Consider the following 6,213-nt stretch of genomic DNA (forward strand, 5'->3'; position numbering starts at 1 on the left):
TTTTCCTTTCTAGAATAGCTTGCTTGATTAGATTTGCCTGTGCCTTCCCAAAATGGCAAAATAACACGAATGACTACAGAAAAAAAATCATATTGGAGAACGAAATATTTTCCAAAATATGTAGAAGCAATAGTCCAAATATCAATTCAAACAAATCAATGTCACTTCAAACAAAACAAAAGAGAAAGATCTGCACTTTTGGAAACTAGTCCAGAATTAAAAATAAAAACAAAAATGCAGTGTAAATAACATGAAATTATATTCACATACTCGTAGATTTGGGAATCAATGCAGTTATTCTAGCTAAACCTTTCTGTCACAGTTAATATCATCATGTCTACTTCTAGCAGTCTTTCAATGCAGCTTGAATTAGAATTATAGTTTCATTTGGAATGGACCCTAGAGACCACATTGTTCCAACCGCCGCAGTGGGCAGGGCTGCTCCCCACCAACTCAGGCTGCCCATGGCCCCATCCAACCTGGCCTGGAACGCCTTCAGGGATGGGGCACCATAGCTTCTCTGGGCAGCTGTGCCAGTGCCTCACTGCCCTCCAGTAAACGTTTCTTCTAAACATTCAATCTAAATCTACTTTATTTAGTTCACAGTATTAATTCCATTGGATAAGATAGAATTCCTCATCTCTCTATGTTAAATCAAGATGATTTTTAAAAAATGGTGTAACTGTCTTCACATTATTCAAGACTATGTTTTGAGAAAGGTGCAGAAACATTAGTATTAGTTTCTGAATAATACTTGTCACAGACTTCTTGTGAAAATCATTAAAGAGTTAGATTTTGCATTCAAAAGACAATAAATATTCTTACTTATGGTAAGTTTTTCTGGAAATATATTATTATTTAAAAAAAAAATCCCACAAACATTGCGACATCACCAAAATTCACTTTCAATTTGTTTACTAAAGCTGGGTAAGCAAAATGCCACAGATTTTGTCATCACTCAGCAAATAAATCTATGTTTTATTTAACATTTTACCTTTTGCTTAAAAAAGCTTCGTTTGGAAAACCCTGGATCAAGAATCCTAATGAGTCTCTATGAATGTGTCATTGCAAGCAACTTCAGAAAGCATGAAAAGAAATCACTGTAAGAATTGTTCACTGTCTAATTTGGTGTTTTATAATTATTGAGGCGATGTGAATAACAAATCTAATATTTTTAAAATGAAGATAGTATAGAATTAAATGTATTTAATTTGAATTATTTATCAGATTGCAAGGAATTCCATTTTATAGCAGCAGGTCATATTTTATTTTCTACCACTATGTGCTAGCAAAAATTTTCTAGAACTGTTGCTTTAAGAAGCGTAGGGATTCTTAAAGCTCACAGAAAAAAGGCTTTGGAACCATTAATCCATGCAGCTCAATAGCAGCCAGCACACTGGGAGCAGACTCAAGGTAATGGGCATATGTGACTTGCATGAACATGAAAACACTCTATCCTGACTATTTTGATGAATGTTTATGGCCAGAGTGACCAGCCATCCTAGCAGGGCACTTCTAGTTATTGTTAAACCCTGTCCTATAAATTATGTTCCAGCTGTCCTATAAATTATGCCTGTACTTGCCTGCACGCTGCTACAAACGCAGCTATGCTTCTGAATGTCCCTTGATTACCTGCATGATGCTGCTTTGCAATGCAGAACATTTGGCAACCCAGCACCATGCTTTAAATATATTTGTTGCACATAAGCCCTTTCTTTATCTTTGTTTTCTTTCTAGCCTTGGAGCCTGGAAAGCACTAAAATAGTTATCAGCACTCAATGTAGTCTGGTGCCTGAAGCTAATATCACACCGGCTTTACATAATTCAATGCATTTAGTCAAGTTACTGTTGAATTGCTCCAGCAGTGGAACAAGGTCAGATCTTCATAACAAGAGATGATTTACATTTTAGGCATGCTTTTTTTTTTATTTGGTTTGCACATACTTTCACAGTTTGCAAATATTTTAACACCTTTTGTGTTTTCATTCGTTCTACTGTGGATTCCTGAGAAACATAAATGTGATGTAATATTATGCTCACAAAAGCTGAATATCTCCCAGACAGTAATACATTCTGAAGAAGGGAAGCAGTAAGTTATATTTGGAGGAATTGCCATATTACTCATCACCTTTTGACTCAATCACTTGCAGACCAGTGGAGGATGGAGGACTGTTGAGCACTTGTCCATCAATTTTGATTTTCATTCTGATGTGAAATGTGCTATCAGTCAAAAAATCAAGCTTGCAGGAACTTAAGGAATTCAGACAAGTCCATCTGCTAAATGATGTCAGGTATGGCTGAAGCAACTTTTGTGTCATTTATCATGGTTTTATGTCAGGCATAATTACGCCCATGGCAGTGAAGCACTGTATTTTATTTTGGAGGGGATGAAACAATGGTGCTGTATAGTATAATATTGCTGTTACACTTTTACAGGGCTAAGCAACCTCTTGAACTGAGCTCTATTTTTGTTGCACATTTTAGTCTCACATTTCATGAGATGAAGCATACATTTTATCATGCAACATAAAAATTAATGTTTATCTTTAATTTATATTTCCTGGCAGTTATGGAAATAGCAAGCATTGCTCAGTTATTTCTCTGTGTTTCTGTGCAGCTGTGAAGGATACATTTGGCATGCTTACTAAAAAGTCAGGTTAATATTTGTTTAACACGTGTCCCTTTTTGTAATGCGTGCCATTGAAGATTAAAAGAACAGTGCAAGATCAGTAAAAAAAATAACAAAATTCTTTGAATGTAAGATATTAAAGAAATTCAGGGTGAAGCTCCTGGAATGCAGCAGTGTTCAGACTGTAGCTGTATTTGAGCAGAAAAGTAGATTCTGGAGTGTTTTTTTTTCTAAGACGCACAGATTTGCTCAGGACAGATGAAATCTGTTAATTTTTCTGTGGAAGAATTCCTGTCTTAAAGATGTTTTGAAGTTTGTTGGTTATTAGGGTTTTCTTTTTCTTTTTCTTTCCAGTTTTTTATTGTTAAGGAAACATGAGTTAATTGTGAAGATAGCTTTCCACAGTATGCCTAGTTGAACTGGAGCTAAGTGAGCTTTAAAGAACCTGTCATTTAAAGATTTGTTTTCTCTTTCTTTCACATGAATGAACTCTTGATTTTTTGAAGGGCAACCTTTTTACTATCTGCTGTCTTTAAAGACAGTAGTAAAGACAAAAAAAAAATATCATCCCTCTTCCTCTATTTTTTTCCCCCCTGTGGATGACTACCTGAAAGTCATAAAATCATAGAATCAAATACCAAAGCTAAAAAAGAGCTTTTACTGAGCAAAGTATTTCCTCTATTTGTCTGTTTAGTTACTCTTTATGGTGGGTTTTTTTACCTTTTACTTTGAAGTTTGACTGGGTTGCAGACTTTTCTGAAGATAGCTGCTTTACTAGAAAAGCACTGTTTGCTTTTGATCATTCAAATCAACTGATTTCTATATTAGAACAACTTCCACACTGACAGTTTTGCTGTGCCAAAGGGAGATCTATTTTGCAGCATGTTTTTAACGTCAATATATTTATTCACTAATATCTGGAAAAGGAACATAGCTGCTATAAATTTTACATAACAGACTATTAAAATATTTAGTAAACATTCAAGTCTTTTGCTTATCTACTTAGTCTTTCCACTGACAAAAACAAAACAAAACAAAAACAAAACAGAACAAAACAACCCTTGAATTCAAGATTTGACATTATGACAGCTCATACAAATCTACTAATGTTATTCGAATGAGTTCATTAATAAATAGTTGTACAGTGTCATTTAATTACTGTTCATATTGTTTGACTGCTCGAAACATTATGCAGGTGCCAGGCAGTATTGATAAACAACCTCTCTTAGTATAATGGAAAACAAAGTGTGAGGGCTGTGCTGCAAGTATTATATTCTATTCTGTTATGCTGGTCAGCAACATCAAAGGCAGATGTTGGTGGTATGGCAGTAGGGGATGCAGCTTCCATCAATATTCTGTTAGCTTTTTTGGTAGTGAAAACAGTTTTTGGAATTCTGTGCTACATTATCAGAATGTAATTGTACATTCACAATTATTACAATTACAATTGTTTTGATTGGATTCCCAATTTTTAACAATCAACTATGTTTTTTCTTTTATACAAGAAACCTCTTGCAGTTTAACATTGTATTAGTAGTTATTGGTATGACTTTTCAAATGATATCTGAAAAACTATCTCAATCCCATGGATATAGTCACAATTTATTTTGTAGATATTTTTTAATCAATGTTTTATAAATAGTTGGTCAATAGTTGCAATTGTTCCTCTTCTGATATTACATCTGTCATAAAATTTGTTTTCCTCCTCCAGGTATTGTTGCTCTCATTAATGATCTATATGTTCCAATAGCAACTCAAGCAAAGAAAACTCAGCAAATATTCCTCGTTTTCTTTTGCTTTCTACATCAGGAAAAAGCACAATGGCAGACATGGCAGAAAAGAAAGTGCCCTTACAACCTCTACTACCATTACATCGTTCAATTTCAATGTTGTAAACAGATAAATAAGCTGCAAATAAGCCATAATCGAGAAGAGGGTTCGTGTGAAAATGAGTGAAAGTTGCAGTTTCTCTGCAAGTTATTTCTTGCAGTTGAGAAAGAATTTATATTTACCAAGTGGAAGATCAGAATTAAATTCTAGTTTTGCTTTTGATGCCCTTGCAAAACACAGTAAGGACCTGTTAGCCTGTGAACAATTTTGGTAGTGGTCAGAAAATTTAAGCTCGTCTCTAGGCATTAAAAAGAAGAAAATTAAAATTGCAAGGGAATAAATTGTGACCTTTGTTTTAGAATTGTAAAGGTGAAATAAAAACATGATAAAATATTAAATCATAATCCAGCAAATAAGTTAGTATTTACAAATGAATACAGATGAGTTTTTCTTTAAATCCAATATCAGGAGTGATAGACCAGTTAAAAATTTTGTAGGATATAGTTTTGAATGAAGATTTATTGCAGAAAAATTAAAAATGCTTGATATGCTATGGGGATTAATACTATTTCCAATTAATTTACAGTGAACATTGCTTAAGCAAAACTCACACATGCCTACTTTTACTTGGAAGAGTCTGGTGAAAGCTTGATAAGAGCTGACCAATGTTTAACTACAAAAAATAACCTTTCTTCATTTGGATTTTTATTTTTTAATCATAGTCAAGGCCTTAACAAAAACATGTGCCTTAGGTTATTTTGCTTGCATGTTTTCTATGCACAATGAAATTAGTTTTTAGAAAGAACACATTTCTCAAACTTTTTATATAACCTGAAATTATTTATTACTTTACTATGGAACTTATGCCACTGGAGTGTTGTTGTTTATTCTCATCTGGTAAGCAATTTCAGAATTTTACTGCTTCAGCTGAAAGATTTCCCCTTTTTTTCCATATGCTACAATAATATCTTGTGACTTTTTTTCCATCATTATTTCTTTTTGCACACATTTGGGACTATTTTTATGTACATAATAGAAATATTTATTACAATTTTTCTTTCATTCTATCAAATTCATACATGTGAATGAAGTTTTAAGCTATGGTGTTTTCTTCTGAAATCAATGAGTTTTGTGTATGCCGATATTTTTGCCTGTTGTTTCCTTGAGACCTGCTGTTTTAATAGAGAATTCATTTTAAAAGTGCCCTTCCTCCTTCCTACAGAAATGTTCTACATCCTTATAGAAAACAATTAAACAGTGGAAGATTTAGAATTAAAAACTGTTCCCTGGATTGTTAAATCTTCAAAAAACTGTGAAGTAAGAAATTTATTGAAATTACTCTCTGTACATGTCCATCTCTATTCCAAACTATTTTGAACTCTTTGCAAGAATGAATTAAAATAATTTTCTTTCTTTTTTTTTTTTTTTTTTTTTTTCCTCCACAGTAAATCTGAATAGCATTTAATTGTTGTTGATGAGTTGTGGAATACAGCAAATAGAATTTTATTTATTCTGTACTATTTAACTTAATTCAGCTGTAATGTATATTAAAACTGATCATCTATATTTTGCTTTAAAGACTCTATTTCTTTATGTCATTGGATTTTTTCATCAGTTTGTCCCTTCCTCTTACTTAGTTTTCTGAATTTTCATTTTTTTGGTTATTGTTAAACTTAATTCTCACCAATGTAACCAGATTAGTACAGCAAATGGACATGTGAACTTTTCTAACATGAGCAAACAAATTTCTGTAA

At 32.9% G+C, this 6,213-nt stretch overlaps 1 long non-coding RNA gene across 1 annotated transcript; it reads left to right on the forward strand.

Annotated features, from left to right (window-relative positions):
* The first annotated feature begins 1,018 nt into the window (after positions 1-1,018).
* On the forward strand, positions 1,019-5,822 carry LOC122164675. The gene is made up of 3 exons (XR_006170287.1): positions 1,019-1,102; positions 2,151-2,291; positions 5,682-5,822. It is a non-coding gene; the product is annotated as an uncharacterized LOC122164675 (long non-coding RNA).
* The last annotated feature ends 391 nt before the right edge of the window (positions 5,823-6,213 follow it).

This window comes from Centrocercus urophasianus, unplaced genomic scaffold (assembly GCF_019232065.1).
Source record: "Centrocercus urophasianus isolate 14NV4802_14NV808 unplaced genomic scaffold, USGS_Curo_1.0 seq_27, whole genome shotgun sequence".
Lineage (NCBI taxonomy): Eukaryota > Metazoa > Chordata > Aves > Galliformes > Phasianidae > Centrocercus > Centrocercus urophasianus.